The 18,263-nt window shown below is 33.8% G+C and overlaps 1 pseudogene across 2 annotated transcripts in view; it reads right to left on the reverse strand.

Annotated features, from left to right (window-relative positions):
• Window positions 1-10,859, reverse strand: part of LOC150108927 (G protein-activated inward rectifier potassium channel 3 pseudogene) — a 77,959-nt pseudogene extending 67,100 nt beyond the window's left edge. For both annotated transcript variants that reach the window (XR_016549405.1, XR_016549404.1), the window contains exon 1: window positions 10,648-10,859. The product of XR_016549405.1 is annotated as a G protein-activated inward rectifier potassium channel 3 pseudogene, transcript variant X2 (transcript). The remainder of the gene's footprint in view (window positions 1-10,647) is intronic.
• Between the last annotated feature and the right edge of the window lie 7,404 nt (window positions 10,860-18,263).

Raw genomic sequence — 18,263 nt, forward strand, 5'->3', positions numbered from 1 at the left:
GGTTATCTATGCTTGCTTTTTATGCAGACAACTCGAAGAAATGGCTGAGGTATCTGTGGGGATAAGGAGTATTCTAGTTTTAATCCGATGAGATCTGTAGTTATGTCAAAAGCAACTATATTTATTCAGTTATTTTCACTCTGATCAATTTTTTTTTATTATTAATCAGATTTGAAGATTTAATTTGGCAGGCTGTGTCTTGAGTACTTTTGTTGAATAAGAGGGATGGACCGATAATATTCAATTTATAACCCGAGTAACAGCATGTCGAATTTTGAACCCAGTGATTCCCGTAACAACAGTAGAACTTTGGATTAACAATCCCCGCAATGGCTTGATCGAATGCTCCAACTTCAAATTGGGCTAACATACCAAGTGTTGCTAATAATAATTTTATGATTATTATTGGTTTTAATTTACCTATACGTTGACACCTTCCGTTTGTTGATGATATTGATAGTGAGTAATAAATAGAGATAACGTTATTCTACAGAAAAATTTAAGTAGATTGAAATATTTGTCTGAATTATTTTATTTTATTTATTTATTTTTTTCAAATGGAAGACAAGCTTTGAATTCAAGCAACAGAATTAATAGCTCCCACATCTGCGAGATTATTTCTGACAGGTGGTAATGCCTATCAAAATAACCATTACCTGATGGGTCTTAAGGAAATAGTTTGTCATAAGCAGCTAAAATAAACTTCCTTTTGGGGTGATAACACTGGCAGGCTAAATAAATCCCAAGCAAGTACGATAATTATTTATTAAAGAATTGAACGGCAAAAATAAGTAGAAGAGAAATCAAAAAAGTCACATGTGAATATAATAGTCTGTCTCCGAAAAAAAAAATGATCAGAGGTTTAAGTAAAAATTTCACCAAGACTTTTTATTGTAGATAATTATTAATAAATAGCCTTGTAAGAAATTTTCGGATACATTTGTAACTTAGTATTGCAAATGTACCAAAATTTCAATAATTTAAGAAATTCATAACATATAAAAGAACCGAAAATTGACTCTACTAGATGGTAGGTGAATACCTCTCCTCCATTTATTTCCTTTAAAATTTTAAAGAACTTAAAGCATAAGACGATTGTCAGTGTGTGTGTGTGGGGGGGGGAAGGTACTTCTTTGCGGACTTTATAGCAGTGTAGACTAAGCCTATGAAAATGTCTTTGCTTGTTTTTTTGATTATTCAGCATTTTGCCCTGCAATTGCTGAATATTGACAGCGTTGATAAGTGAAGGAATGGCCTCCAGAAATTTCTCGCAGTGATAATCAGCTCCATTGAAGAGATAGGGGATGTTATCAGCAGAAAAAAAAAAAAAAAAATCCGACATTGGACTACAGGATACTTTGTAATTGGAAGCAAGTGGCACTGACTATCCGCCTTCTTTTATAGCCAATCTTCCAAATCAAGGATGGGTAAAACGACACTTCAGGGTGGAGAATTATGATTTGATTTTAGTCCCATCGTAGAATAAGATTAAAGATGAAATAGGCAGTCGCATGAGCATAATTTTGACATGCGCAGAGCAGTACTGAGTAAAGGCTAGCGGAGACGATTACATTGGAGGCCGAAACGGTCTTCGCAACCGGAGATAAATCGTCGAATCAGACGCCTTTATCAATCAAAAATATCTATGAAAATGCAAGTATGTTTAGCACAATTTCATTGTGATAAACAAAAAAATAAATAAAATGATGTTTTCATTAGCGAGTATATTTCATTGTTATAATTTAACTTACTTGCGTTTTGCCCAATTTTATTATAGAATACGAAATCGAGGCTACAGGTGATAACTCTTAGTATGCTGACTTTAGATGTAAACTTTCTGCATATTACTTTCTTAATGGTAACTTTTATGTTAAGGAAATTAAACTCCTGTAGTAATGAGGGAGTTTTATTTATCGACACGCTGGCAACTCACGCTTTTATCGCACAGTCATTAAGTCAAATACGCACTCCTCTAGCGAGGGAGCTGTTGATGTGATAGTGTCTTCATCCTGTTCGGATAAATGTTTAAGATACATTTAAGAATCTTAATCCAAATTTAAGATGATTTAATGTCCTTTTCCATTTCTCTTAATCTTCAAATTCTCCATTAAAAATTTGAGATCGTTAAGTATGAGAAGTTAAAGATTTAGTAGTTTAATTATCAAAAGGCTTTCCCTGGTGTAATAAAATGATTCTGAGAAAAACAAATGACACTAAATAGGGATTAAAATTACTGCTAGGGTTAAGCTCCATCCTGGAACTTCAGGTTAAGTGTAATGCGTTTCACTTATTTTTAGATTTGGATTAATTTCAGTTAAGTCTACAATAGCTGACACAAGCGTTTTTAGTTCCCTTGGATTATGTCGCCAAATCTATATTTGACTAAATGATAGCATTTTGACTGAGGTTTAATTCAAATTGAAAGATGTTCCTTCCATATACGAGTATATAAGGAAAGAAACGTATCTTAAAGATCCACGTTCTTGCACCGCAGTTACTTGTGTTAACACGTTAATAAATCGGACCTCTTCTGAGTTGCTTAATCTATTTTTTTTCCATAATTTTAGCTCTGTTCATTGCTGAGTTATTCTAAATTTCACAATTAATTGCTCAGAAAACTTATTTTAATCATAAACAACATACTTACCAGCTTAAAAAAGAGAAATAATCAATAAAAATAAAGAGATTTTATAGCAATTCAAGAAGTGCAACAGAAAGTCCAATCAGACTTTCTGGAGTATTGAATACCTTTTTATAAACAGGGTATGTTCTGAACCGTCCTATCATGCATCGATTGCTGTACCTGCAGAATGTTCACAGAAGTCAAATGACCTTACTGAGTTATAAAATAAAACAAATGAAATAAATATCATAGTGGAATTCAACCCCTTGCGACTGTTGACGGTCGCGAAGGGCAGTAGTTCACATTTGACGTCTTACGTAAGCTCAGATGCGTGATGTAGCATCAGATATCAAATGGGAACGTTACGTAGGGAATCTTTATTGGCAATCTAATGGCGCAAAAGCAAGCGTCATGATTATATGGTCCATTGGATAAACAAGGATGTCCTCACAGCTGGTTGACTCTGCAGATTCTGTTGTTATGGGAAGTTTCAGACGTGGTTCTTGAATTTCGTCTTCCTCGTGCGAAAAAAAAAGAAAAAATAATTAAACCCGCGAGGACAAATTAAATGCAGTATCACTTAATAATAGTAAGAAAAGTGTCGAGAAATAAATACAGGAACGATTGCAGTAACATAATACGTTGATAGGAAAATTCCAGGACATGCTCTTAAGTAGCATCTTAGCTTTTTTCTTTGCAATAATTGAAGATGAGTCATCCGGTTTCATATGAAGAGGGAAGTATTTTTCGTCCACGAAACTCGAGTTTTTTTTTTTTTTTATCCCGTAAAATTGTCAAATGGCTAGAAGAACACAGAAATTAATAGATATAATGCATTCTTTATAGGCATAGTTTTCTGCCATAATATTCAAACAAACAACCATTCGCTTAGCTGCCTATACAATCTAAACAATCAACAGGGGCAATTTTGAGTTGTGCTTTTTCTACCTCATTTGATACAGCATAACATGGATGTGCTTATTTAACACTAACTCATGCTTTCACAGTTTGTTTACCCTCCTCCTATGTCTTTTTTCTCGCAACTGATACCAACTCTATCCTTTCTCCATTTGAAACACGTTTTCCAGTCTTTCTTCCATCATCTCTCCACTTTTATGACTGTCTAGATATTCAGTGGTTGCATATACTACAATCTACGAGTACTAGTGGCAGGTTCTCTTACGATCATTTATTGTATTCCTCGAATAAGTAGCTTATTTTTATTTTACCTGTACAGACCAAACTGTATTTCACTTCTGCCATCTGCTACTATCTTCTAAAATGATTTTTATCCTTTTATCTGTATAAAAGATATACAGATACCTGTAAGATATCTCTATATCTCCACTGTCGTCAACTGAAAAGAACCCTTTTTTTTCCCTCTCCAGGACTATATGAAAGCTGCAAAAAAAAAAAGAAGTCATCCTAATCCCGTACAGTGTCCTTGACAGTAGCAGTAACAAAATATATGCATGACTGAGATCCACTTAAAAAGGAGGTAATAATCTTCATATACATTAATTGGAGGTGTATTATTGTAGTTGCTACACGAAAAGCGTCATCCTAATTTTGCATGAATATGAAGTACTTGAAAACTTCTTGCTCGCAAATAGATGGATCTCATAATTAGGCTTATTAATCAGACTTAACGCCCTCAAAATACGCAAACTATCAATAGAAACACGCACACACAATCTATATCTATAGCAGACTAGAAGGAATTTTAAATCATCATCTAGCATTCGCTGAAAGCAAGATCATCCATTAATCTACTGTGAGGACATTCGTACTTAAAGAAAATCGAGTAACATGATAAACAGCAGCAATGAAAATATTCAAGAAGAAAGAATAATGAGACAATTATTCTTTTGGTTATGAAAATAATGAGACCACGGATTCCATTTTAAGTGCTTTTCACAAAATATATAACACGTTAGATTGTTATATGTATCCATTCAAATCATAAACCTGTTGAAGAGATTTTATTCGTATTTGGGTTTGATATTCAGATCACTCCTAGCCTAAAATTTACCACATCATTTCAATTCGGGTTCCAAAATGGACTGTTTTAAGTGACAAATTAAGAAAAATGATTTGAAGCGATACAAAATTAAATGCCGCTAATCTCTCTCGTTCTCTCTCTCTCTCTTACACACATACAAAATAATATAAATACATAAAATACAGCCATCCTTATGGAAAGATATCAGTACAGTAGGATACTATTGCAAAATATAGTTTTTATGGTTGTCTCGGACTATTTCCGTATATACTTGTATACACTTTGGATATCGTATGAAGTACTTGTAAAGTGCAAACACAAATTTTATCTTTCTACTTAGTGATGGATCCGAAGAAGGAAAGTACTCTTCTAATGCAGTGTTAGATTACAGGAACTTAATATGAAATAATCGTATCAGTATTTAATGTCTCAAAGATGACATTGTGTATCATAAGAAAGGATTTACCATTTTTGGACAGCTTTACTACAACAAAGTTTAAAATTAATGTTACATTAAACATAGATTTCGTAAACACCATGTTCAGATGCCATAGCATGACCTGGAGTATCATAAAATGAATGTTTCTTAAAGAAGTACAAAGGCGACTTGGACCCCAGTAACCTCTTCCACACACACACGAGTTTCCTATTTCATTATTCTGACCATCAACTACATCAAAAAGTAACTGTGCCTCACATTGTTGTGTTTTGCCTTTATAATTTATGATAAAAGTAAATAAGGATGCAATATTTACCAGAGAAAAATGTTTTAAACCCTTTGTCCAATAACAGATTTTTATTGCCTATGATATTTTATAAAAATCATGAAGATAATAAATATTTACATTTTTCTACAATTTGTTATATATTATGTAAAATCACTCCTAAGGTTTCCAAATATAAAAGATTTAGAGTTTGTATGTTGTCGTTTCACTCAGTACACTGCACACCCAGTAGAGACGTTCAGCACATACACCATAACGCCAAAATAATTAATATTATTTATTAATAAAAATAAATAATATTATAATTAGCAATACCTGCATATTATGTCCAAAAGGCGTCATATGCAGGACAATTCAATCGTAATTATAGGGATGTGTTTAGAGAAAAAGATGTATATCGCTCTCTAGCAAAAGATTACAATGACAGAAATGATACATGACATTCCTTTTAACAAACTACGTCATTATATTGAATATTTGATACTAACTGAAGGAATTTTGGTACATAATATTAGAAAAAGTTAATTAAACGTATACAAGTTCGACCTCCCCCCCCCCCTTAGAAACATCTTACGTACTTCATTGGTGGTATTATTCAAATATTTTACTAATATTTTAGTACTTAAGACGGTATGTTCCACATTGGGGATGACGCCGTTCGCATCAAAGGAGCATGATTGGCTGGAATGATGGTTGAAATATCTAAGGTGTAGAGGTCACAGTATTATATCTGTTCATTGCATGTGTTCTCCGAAAGGTTTTCCTACTTGGGAGGGGGGGGGGTGATGAGTAAGCAGCACCACCTCCGTGTGCTCGTTACTCTCACCCACAGTTGGGAAAAGCCCTTATAATGGTTCCTTACTTCCTAAATGAGATTCGAATCCTCTCAGTTTCACCAATTCAAGTCAAGATGTTGTGCTGTTTTGACTGCATTATGAACGCACTCATCAAGATATCTGATTTTCAATCCTGGGAGGAGAGAGGCGAATGATGTCTAAGTAACAGTTTAAATCCACTGTTTACAACTTAGTACAGTTATAACGCTATGCATCTGAATTTTAAGAAAAATTAAGACTAGTAGTCTTTTCTTAAAATTCAGACGGCTAGAGGAGAAGCTCTGCGAATTAAAGACAAAGAAGGCAATGAAATTCTAAGATGGGAGCTGCTAGATAAAGTTTGGAAACCACGAGGCAAAAATGTTATTGCCATTTAGGGTTAAACGGCTTTAATGGGAAAGAGTGTTTGCATACACCTTGTAACTGCTTAAGGAAACGTCCAAGTTAATATCAAAAATATTTCGGCTTTATTTATGTAATGTTTTCCTGCGTCCTTATTGTGTAAATCTTATGTACGGAAATAAGGACATTGTCATGGTGACGGAACAGGCACTAATACAGGGTGTTTCGTAAAGATCGATCGATTACAATATTTATTTTTTGTATCTCTAATGCTGCTTTAGAGTTAGCAAACTACTAACGCTGTATAGATGGAGGAGGGGAGTATGTTGAAGGGGATGACAATTAGGTTTTACAATTGAATAATAAACCACATTTTTGCATCCAGTCTCGTTATTTAAGCCACACCTCGTATAATCTATAATTACTGCTGTAGAGGGAGATTTGATACTTCTGCAATACGATGTTAGATTTCTTACATCTGAAGCATTATAAAACGTTAGATGCTTGCATTCGTCCATGTCTTTACCTCTCTCTCTGCTAAATTTCGTTTAGTAGAGACAAGTATTAGGTTTTTATTTCAAGCAAGAAGCAAGTATTTTTCTCGTCTAACATCAGCGCCACAAGATTTCGTTGAGTCGATTGGGATATTTTGGCCTAACTTAGCTGAAGAACTCTCTCCCGGCATTGCAGAATTTCGCGGTATGGTTAACTACTCCTGTACAAGGATTTTATATAGGCATTTCTAGTGTCATGAGAAATATTCATCTTTCACCGGTACGATGGCATCGTGAATGTGTTCTTTCATTTCGTCAAGTGTTCTTAGTGGTGGAATGTAAACACTTCTTTCACCTACCTTTCCTCCGACCCTCTATGAAGATACCTATTGGGATAAGGGCAGAAGGCTTCTGATAAGGAAGAAACTGGGCCTTTGATTAATGAGTGCATATTTTCTTGAAGAGTGACGATTTTTCTTAACTTTCATACAGTACGAGGTGTGGCTATTAAATAACGAGACTGGTTGCAATTTTTTATTACAATTGTACAACTTAATTGTTATCCCTTCAACATACTCCTCCTCCTCCATCTATACACCGTTTCATACGAATTCTCCATTGTTCGAAGTCATCAGGTGTTATCTGCTTCAGTAGCGCTGCCGTTTTCTCCTTTACCTCATCCACTAACTGAAACTGGGTGCCCTTCAATGCTGATTTCAACTTTGGAAAAAGGCAAAAGTCGCATGGAGCTAAGTCCGGCGAGTGAGGTGGATGGTCCAACACTTGAATCTTCTTATCAGTCAGATACTGCTTTACAGACAGTGCATTGTGGGCTGGAGCGTTCTCCTGATGGAGAATCCAAGCGTTGTTCTTCCACAGATCGGGTCTCTTCTTCCTCACTCGTTCTCTCAGCTTGGCCAGAACCTCAAGGTAATAATGTTGGTTAACCGTCTGACCCTCTGTTACCCATTCGACCATTACCACACCATTGATATATATATAAGATCAGCATTGCCTTCAAGTGACGTGGGAGTTTTCCAATGCATCGATTGTCTCTTTGTTTCTAGTTCGTACTGGAAAATCCATGTCTCATTACATGTGATGATCTTCTCCTGTACCCATTTTCAGTCGGTGGATGAGATAAAGGAGAAAATGGCAGCGCTACTGAAGCATGAAATGACTTGCTTCCAACAATGGAAGCACATGCAAGTCATGTGCTTCCATTGTTGGAAGCACATGACTTGCAGCACTGCTTTCAACAATGGAAAATTCTTATGCAACGGTGTATAGATAGATGAGTGGAGTATGTTGAAGGGGGTAACAAATAAGTTGTCGTCGTCCGGTAGCATCCTCTAGCAAGAGGGTTACAGCAGATGAGCAGCTCTTCTCCATTTCTCTTTGTCTGTTGCTTCCATCATTCTTAAACCAGCCCATTCCACGATGTCATTAAACCACTCTCTAGTTGGTCTTCCACGTCTTCTCTTCTCCTCAACTTTCTCCTGTAATACAGTTCTTGTCAGGTGGCCCGAAGAACCTCTCAGAATATGTCCTGCAAATCTGGTCTTTCTTTGCATAATATTCTTTAGCAGTGTTCTTTCCATCCCAACTCGTCTTAAAACTTCTTGGTTTGATATTCTTTCTGTATAGCTAATCTTTTCCATCTTTCTATAACACCACATTTTCAATGCATTAATTCTTTCCATCTCTCTCTCTTTCTGAGTGTCTGACTCACTTCCATAACTTGCAATACTCCAAACTGTTGCTTTAACTATTCCAACTCTAACGCTTATTTTAGTGTTCTTGTTTATTAAAATTCTCTTCATTTCCATAAATGCCGATTTAGCTTTGCCTATTCTATTTCTAATGTCCAACTCTGAAGTTCCTTTTTCTGAGATCCAGCTACCTAAATATTGAAATCTTTCCTCCACATCTTATTTTTACATTATTTCCTATTTTTCTACCCATTATCATTATCGTGGTCTTTTTTGTGTTAATTCTTAGTCCGTACTCTTTACAACAGTTTTCAATTCTTTGAACAATTTGTTGTAACCTATTTTCACTTTCTGCCATCACCACTACATCATCCGCATATCTTAAGTTATTAATGATTCTTCCGTTTATTTTTATCCCTTCTTCTCCATCCTCAAGTGCCTCTCTAAGTTCACTATAAAGTTTAAACAATAATGGTGATAATTAAGTTGTACAACTATAATACTAAACCACATTTTTGCAGCCAGTCTCGTTATTTAATAGCTACACCCTCGTATAATCTATACATTATAATTACAGCAGTAATTATAATCTATAATTACTGCTGTAGAGGGAGATTTGATACTTCTGCAATACGATGTTAGATTTGTTACATCTAAAGCATTATAAAACGTTAGATATGGACGTTAGAACCATCTATATCTTGTTGAGACGCTGTTTGTTGACAGCCGCTGTCCACTGGGATTGTTTTACCTTATATTGTAGGTTTATTTATTCATCATTGGTTCTATAATGGAACAGTGTTTTAAGCCTTGGATTATTAATTAAAGGGACATCATTTTAGTGAATGAAAGAAATTGTGATAATCATTGAATTTCTAATAAAATTTGATTTTTTCCCCACTATAATAAGAGAGAACCCTTTCTTTTTTTGTTCAGAATTATAGCCATAATCGATACTTCTCATAATTATTTTGAATTAATTATAAAAAGTGTAATTAATGAAATAGGTAGCAAAGCTAATTAACGAAAAACTTTTAGAAATTCACTGTATGTTTTTTTAATACAGAATGCATATTACATGACAGCAGTTTTTTTTTTAATTGCGGATACCAGTGAGTATAACAGGCATATCATTAAAGGTTATTTATCAGTAAAAGCTGTTTAAAAACCACAGGATTGTAATAACTTATTTGTAAAGATGTCTCAAACAAGTGTCGATATTCGTTCTCCGTGATATAACATTATCACTGCTAGAAATTACTCGATTTTTTTTTTTATGGAAAAATAATTCGGCAAAAGTAGTAATACTAGATTTAGATGGTGCAAAAAATACTGATGTTACAAACAGATTTATACATTATATTATTTATATACCAAAAAATAAAATTACTGCAATAATCTATCTGTTTTTAAATAAACTGTTAACTTAAGTTGAAAACATTGATATCGCACCTTGCTATAAGTATTGAACATTCCTCAAGTCTTTTTCGTAGTTAATATAAAGTGCAAAATACATTCATTACTTTATAAACCTATCAATTGGAATGTAATTTAAGCAACCAATTGAAGAGGTTTCTGTTTTACATTGTTATCAAATAAATGCTTCTGATTGATCGCTGGAAATATCGTCTGCTTACTATCAAAATTTTCCTAAGAGAGCAATGATGGTAAGCAGACGATATTTGTATTGGCATGCGTATATAACATATTCATTAAATGTTACATATTTTTGCGAATATTGTTAATTATATACTTGATTATATAATTATTTTAACCTGATAAAAAAGAATTATTAAATACTTTTTTTATTTGGTTTGTCGACTACAAACATTCGAATAAAGAAACTGACACTGTACATACAAATCACGAACCTAATTTAATCGATTTTCAACTCATAATTATAACATACTTACCTTAATAGATCTTTTATCTAAATCAGTAACGATACCGCGAGTTTCCGATTGTCACATGGCTTTAAGAGTTAGTTGTTCACTATCGGCAACTCTTCAAGCATCACGCTAAAAAAAACTTGTGAAGATTGTAAGACAGGTAATTCCTAGGAATAATAAACTCGATATCTTTGACAAGCCCTTCAAGCACACATAGCGTGTAGTTGGCTGTTCTGTAAACTTTTACGTTTACCATCAAATTATCTACGCTCTTCAAGTGCTGCTTGATGCTGAATGTAATCCTCGCCTCCTTAAAGCGCGCATGCGTACAACTTTAAGAAAACTTCGCCTTATGTACTCCACTGTAGTGGTGTTGCACACCGCTGTAACTAATCTTTCGCGGCAGTAGCTGCAGTTTCAGACAACCTGCAAGAAAAGCTAAGAGAGTGGAAAGCTGATAGACACGACAGGACTAATCGTCTTCACAAAACTAACAAGAAAAGAAGGAGGGAAAAAATAAACATGAAAGGAGTACTGAGATAAACATGTTAAGGGAGTCGTATTAATTTGTAAAATGCATTCGTTTAAAACGTTCAAGACTCGGTTTTTACTTCTCTTTGTAACTAAATTCAGCTGTATTTTTGTTTATGATATTTAATTAATTACCTCTGAGGTTCGTTTTTTGTGCATTACAAAAACATCAACCATCGGAACTGAAAAATTAGTGTTTTTCAGGTTAGAGCAAGGTTCCTGCATATATGTAACCCTTAGTCCTTGCACTGTTACGTCATCGGTGTTTTGTAGTATCTGTTCTTGTTTCCAGTTGGTATTTCTGATTTGTAGTATTATCATATATTCTGATCTGCATCTTTATGCTCCGTGGAGATTTTTCTCATACTTTTGATATAGAAATGTTCAACAACACTTCCCTGCTTCTAATGACAAGTTACACAATATTTTTGTTAGTCTTTTCTCGTATTTACTGTGCTAATTAGCGTAACTCTTGCGCAATATATAATTTCTCTTATTTTACTTGTTTCCAAATTATTTATTGATATTTGTTATTATATCACTTAAATATAATAGCATTCCGTAATAAGGTTTAACTGGCTACATGGTCTTGATTGCTTTTCAGTTTTTATCGCCTCAGTTACTGTTATATATTTCTATAATGAGTGAGACGAGACTTCATGGTACAGAATTGTGTTTAAGAACTTTTGTAAATTACTTATCAGAACTAATTGACACATACTCCTACTTCCTTGACCTAACTCGTGAAGTTAGGCCAAGGTAGTACAATATCGAGGCTGCATATCGTACTACCTTGGCCTTCATATAGGAACAGCACTATCATGACAGAAGTAATTTTTACATGAATCCTTTCCCGAGCATCTATCATTTTCTTAATACCTCAAAACAGGCAATATTTAAAGGGTACGTATGTGAGATGGGGGGGGATAGAAGTGTTTTCTGACATCTTGATTGATGCGACACTGGAATTCGTTGCACGACTAGGTGTTTTTCTAAATGGCGGGGGGAGGTGGTCTGAGCGTATTCAAGGTAAGGCGTGATGTGCATCCATATTTTAGCGCCCTCAAGCGGTGAGTGCATGAACTCTTCGAGACCATTCTTATTTTGCAGCGAGTAATATCAGTGTTTTTGCGTATAAGTAAAAATACAAACAAAAGCATTTATTTGGTAATATGCTTTGCCCTTTGTTTAAATGAATTTCATCGGCCTGTTGAGACTGCATTCGGTAACTGAGAAAACTTCAAAGATAGGTAAATATTGCTGATTCATTAGCCTAAGTAGGTTTAAAGGTTATAGGCTAAGAGTCCGAATGTCACACACAAACAGTTTTGCTATTTTTCATTTGATTCCAGGGAACTGGGTATCGTCCTTAGGGGGAAAAAAATATTGGATTTCAGCTCTAATGACCTTCTGAATTTATCACGTTAACTGTTGCAATATCCAAAAATACAAACAGTGTACTCCAGACCCAACATTTAAGCCCAAAATTTCATGCCTAAATTATGAGAATTTTCGATAGATATGAAAGGCACCCAACATTCCTTTGAATCGCTGTCAATTAAACCTTGTTAAATAAGCCACGGGTTCAAAATTGATTGTATTTTTAACAGCCACATCAAATGGCATACAACTGATAAATTAAAATATAATCCTAAGAAAAATTTACTGTAATGAAGACTTTTTCGTATATTTATTTTATTTAAATTAAGCCATTGAAGAATATTACACTTTCGTGGCTTCAGTTTTCTACTAAATTTTATGTTTTGCCTTAGCAGATAAACAACCACGATTTTTAGTTTTATGTGACAAACTAAAGCCGGAATGTTGTTAATTTTACATCCTATCATTTGTTTCCGGTATCTTAGCTGTATCAGATTTACAATTTCGCATAGGAGAACTGTTGAATTGCAGAACAGATCTTATCTTTTAATTTGTATTAACTAACTTGAAGCTACTTGAAAATTAACTGAGCAAATGGACTTTGTTAAAAGACTAACTTTGAAAATCTGAAAGTTTTCACGCTTTCCTTGGCAATTTGAGCTGCATTCCTTTTAAATACGTACTTTAGTAGACCTTTGATCAAGGCATTTTACTCCAAGGGTGAAAAAGCTATTCTTATTAACATAATATAATTTCTCTTGTTCCAAACACTTCTTAAAGACCACAAATGCTGAGTGTTTTGTATTAGAAGTTTTATATCAGGCTATTCGAAGCACATATCCTCAATTAATGAAGAGGGTTGTCATCGTTCTTCGTCCGTCAACTCTTTCACGTTGAATGGATTATACGTGATTAACAATCCCATCACGAAATAGTTTAGCATAAGCTCGAATATAAAATGATTTCGAAGAGAACTCGAAACTTAAATATTTCGGGAGAAACAAAAAAGAAGTATGTATTCTTCGAAATAGTCGCCCAATAGAGTTTACAGACGTGCTATTCAGACTTAAGGAATTAAGCCCATTATTATGTCCGGTAGTGGAGTTAGATTATGTTGGTAAGAAGCGATAATTTCTTTAATAGTTATGATCGAAAGCTATAAATTTTAATGAAAGAATTGAAAATACAGCGAACAAAAACGCATTTATGTATCGGCGTTGTCTTATTCGTAAAGATGCGCAACTGAACAAAACAGGTTCTTCTCTTTAATACGTAAAAGTATTATTTCTTTAAACTACTTCAAAAAAAAACGACACATCTTTAAACGATACTTCAAAAACAATACTCAGCAATACTTCAAAGAATACTTGAAATACTCATTAAACAATAATTGAAACAATTAAAGAAGAATATTTCTTTAATCATAATACTTAAAATTATTTCTTTAAACAATATACTTAAAATTCTTCAAAAACAGTACTTAAAATACTTCAGTAATAATACTCAAAAATATTTAAACAATACTTAAAATTCTTCATAAAATAATACTTTAAATAGTATTAAAATACTATTTTAAGTATTAAAAATAATTAAAGTACTTTAAACAATACTTCAAAAACAATACCTGTGTAAACAATACTCCAGTAGCAAAACTTAAAATTCTCCAAAAAAAAAAAATACTTAAAATTCTCCAAAAAAAAACAATACTTAAAATTCTCCAAAAAAAAAAAATACTTAAAATTCTCCAAAAAAAAAACAATACTTAAAATTCTCCAAAAAAAATAATACTAAAACAATACTTCAAAAACAAAATACCTGTCTAAACAATACTTCATCAGTAGACTTTTAGTCATTAAAGATACTACTATTAAGTTAAACTATACACAAAAATTTACAAGAAGCAGCAAAATGCAAATTTAAAAGAACACATAAAACAAATTTTTTAAAAACAATAAACCTTGATTGATGTTGGTTGTTTCTGCTAATTCCTAAGAATGGCTTATTTTTATTTTATAAAGATGAAAATTAAATAACTTCAGTGTGTAAACAAGCAACGAGATCTCACACTAGAACATTATTAGCAACTGTCTTTATTTCCACCTGAAATCTTATCGTTTAGGTATGCAAACAGTTTTTATGACTATTTATTCAACCAAAGCCACCTCTCGCAGAAGATCTATTTAAGTTGCATCACTGGCCTTCCTTCTTTTATTCGTTGCTGCCTTTGACCTTTTTTTAAGTTTGATTCTACCAATGAATATGAATGAGACTGGAATATATTGCAATCTCACGAAGTGGGTCATAAAAATGTTCCCGCGCGCCACGTTTTCAGTGCATTCACCCGACATACCACTATCGTGTAGTTCGTCCAAGTCATCGTTAGATTAACTGCATAACTGCGTGGTTCATATTATTGTGAATTTATAATGAACGTGCTTCATTACTTGGCATTTTAATTACATTCAAATTCAGTCCAAAATGAACCTGTAAAATATTGTTATTAATACTGTTAAGAATTTCGCTTTTCGACTTTTGTTTCTCTATAATTAGCAATGAAATTGGCAAAGAGATGACGTCATTTTTTCCCTACTTCCGGCTGAACTAAACGCCTGAATGATTGTCAATTTGAAAAGTAGCAAACGAAATATTGTTTCCTAGTCGACGTTACAATATGATGTTCGTTGCACATTAACAATGTAAATTAACATTAAATAGGTCGGTTTTGTTTTACAACTCATGGTGTTGCTACTGTAACAAATAAAAACAAAATAACTGAAATACATCGAATAATGAACACTTTTCTAATTAATTTTAATAATAATACATTTAATAATTCAGAAAAATGATTTCATAATTACAAAAGAACGAATTAAATTCTTCAGGTGTTATATGCCTGACATATACGGAAACATTTCAGATGGGTTGCTTGGCATTGTACTAAGTGGCTTTTATTTAGTTAAAACTATCATTTCTTTGCCCCAAAATGTGAAATTATTTCAGTAATTCATTTTATTCAAGCCATTAACAAGTTTATAAATTTCATTCAGTCATTTGTAATTGTAAGATGGTAACCTAGGCATCGAATCTTTAATTATAAGATTAGTATTACTCATATGAGTAGCCACTCACACCATACATAAATCAGATCGTTCTTTCTCTCATAAATATTCAGTTAATGGTGAGTTATCTGGTCTGATATGGAGATGGTAGCAAGTTTGCAATTACATCACATCAGTACTGTGTAGGCATATCAGCTAAATAGTATATCCACTGATAAAAACAGTATTCTGTGAGTATTGGATTTACGGTCCTATTATGGTATTAGTTAGATATAGATATCAGGCATTATCACAACATTAGTTATGTGTATATGAAACCAAGTTAATTTGCCATTACAAGCCATTTGGTCTTTGAAGGAAGATGAAATTTGAATACGTTCTACACTTAAAAGAAGCAGCCCCCCCCTCCCCCGACGTAACGTTGCTTTTCTGTACACATATTTTAAGATTTCATGATCTGACAACACTTTCGGGTATTTTCAAATGAAATCATTTTAAAATTAAAACAATGCACCTACTGAATTAAGAAAATGCTTTTTGAGTACATCAAAAAAAGTTGCATATATTTTCACCATCAGTTTACTGTTTTCTAAAATGTACTGAACAAATTTTTATGTCTCTTCAACAGCTGTAATCTTATATTTGGTTCATTAACCCACATTTAACCAGTCGCTCTTATAGAATGAAGATGCCAGTTGTTATTTATTCTATTAACTTGAAGTTAAATGTTACAGCAGTTAGCTCTTTCAAATGAATGGTATAATTGTATGCAAGTGTCACATAAATTATTCCTTAAGGCAGATTACATACGCAATAACATGCGATAGATTTGTTTCAGCTAAACACTTATGCGAGTAACTACTGGGAAAAAAAAAGTTAGACGTGTTTTTAATGCACTGATACACCCATTAATTGTCGGACTAGACGACACAAGAATCACCATGGTGGTCGTTATCATTCTAGAGATAAAAGAAAAACAAAGGGGGTTTATTATCTACAGACCGCTTGAGTCTGTCTACGCCGCTCACGGAGGCGGCGTTCAGGCAGTGTCCTTGATGCTTGGGAGTTTATTTGGGAAAAGGAAAGATGCTGTAATGATAGAAAGGAAGACGTGATTCATACGTTGCCTATCAAACTACCTCTAAAAACAATGGGCGGTATATTATAAATTAAAACTTTTTTGTTTTGATCTACCTCTTTAATATATTGACACAGATGTAAAACACCTTTTAAACGTTGAACAAGACAGGAATAAAAATACGGCACGATCCAAGCTATAATTCGAAACCTGTGTTGCAAATCAAAATTTCTTGCGACACTAAAAAAGCAGATTTTGGAGAGATTATTTCTCCTTCTTACTTTGCCTTGTTTGAGCATTCTTTCTAAACTTTTCGAATTTTGAGTTCTCAAGAACCCAATCCTAAAATAAAAAAAATCCTTGTACTTACTAAATATTTCTATGCGAAATTAACAAATAATGCTTTGAAAGTTATTGACTGTCTTTAATAGAGAACTGTAATTGTTTCACCATTTATTATTATTATAGCGTCTCTCCATGGATTCGGAATTCTCATTGGGGAGAAACATTAATCACACAATAACCATCATACAGCTCCTTAAACTTATTCACTGAAAAGCATTCATAATCACCCGTTATCACCCTCAAAAAAAAAAAAAAAAAAAAAAAAAAAAAAAAAAAAACATTGTCCTTCCCCCTGCTAACTACATTTTTAATTTCCAGGGATGATATGATCTATTGTTTATAGGATTGACAATCCTATAAACCCCTTTAATATTTTATGTGCTTCTATCATGTATTCTTTTCACCTACCAGCTACTCTTTGAAGCCCACAGACCAATCTATTCTCACAGGGAGTATTCCACAAACCCATCACTATTTTTGTCACATGTCTCGAGATCCTTTCCAACCCTTCTTTCCCACGGAATCTCGAGTGCCAGATCTGTTCGCAGTAGTCCAGATGTGACTTTATATAGGGTATCAATAACTTCTTAATATATGTTTGTTCGTATGTTCTTCAACAACCATGCAATCTGTTGTTTTAGCCGCCTTTGCAACATGTCTGAACTTCTTGTCCACAATTACCCACCGAATTCCTGGCTTCATCAGTTTCCTGTAGTTCATTTCGATCAGTATAGTATACTGCTTGTGATCTCTTCTTTCCAAAGTGCAACCTTACACTTGTCCACGTTAAACTGGCAGCCCATTTACCTTTGCCCAGTCCATTTGTTATCCTGCGGGATCTCTCTACCAAACCCTGATTGATTCAGCCAGAGAGGCATGTGGTGAGGTTGTCTGCCAGGATAGAAAAATTAGAACTCCATGGTGGACACAAGAAGTTAAAGAAGCAGTGAAGGAAAAGAAGGAAGCATATCGTTCATTGACTGTCGCTGTTCCCAGCTTTGCGTCTTCAGCAAACAATTGAATATTTCACGTCAAATCATTTCCTATATTATTGATGTGCAAATTAAACAGCAGAGGATCAAGTACCGAGTCTTGCGATACACTGCAGCTCATTTGCTTTCTATTGGACTTAACTCCTCCGTAAACCACTAGTTGATATCTGTTCACTAGCCTGTGTAATGCAAATCACCAGCTTCATATCTGACCCCCATTCACTCCTGTTTTTGCTACAGAGTTCCGTGTGGAAA

Source organism: Typopeltis vanoorti, chromosome 2 (assembly GCF_054136105.1).
Source record: "Typopeltis vanoorti isolate ZY-2024b chromosome 2, IOZ_Tvanoo_1.0, whole genome shotgun sequence".
NCBI classification, from domain to species: Eukaryota; Metazoa; Arthropoda; class Arachnida; order Uropygi; family Thelyphonidae; genus Typopeltis; species Typopeltis vanoorti.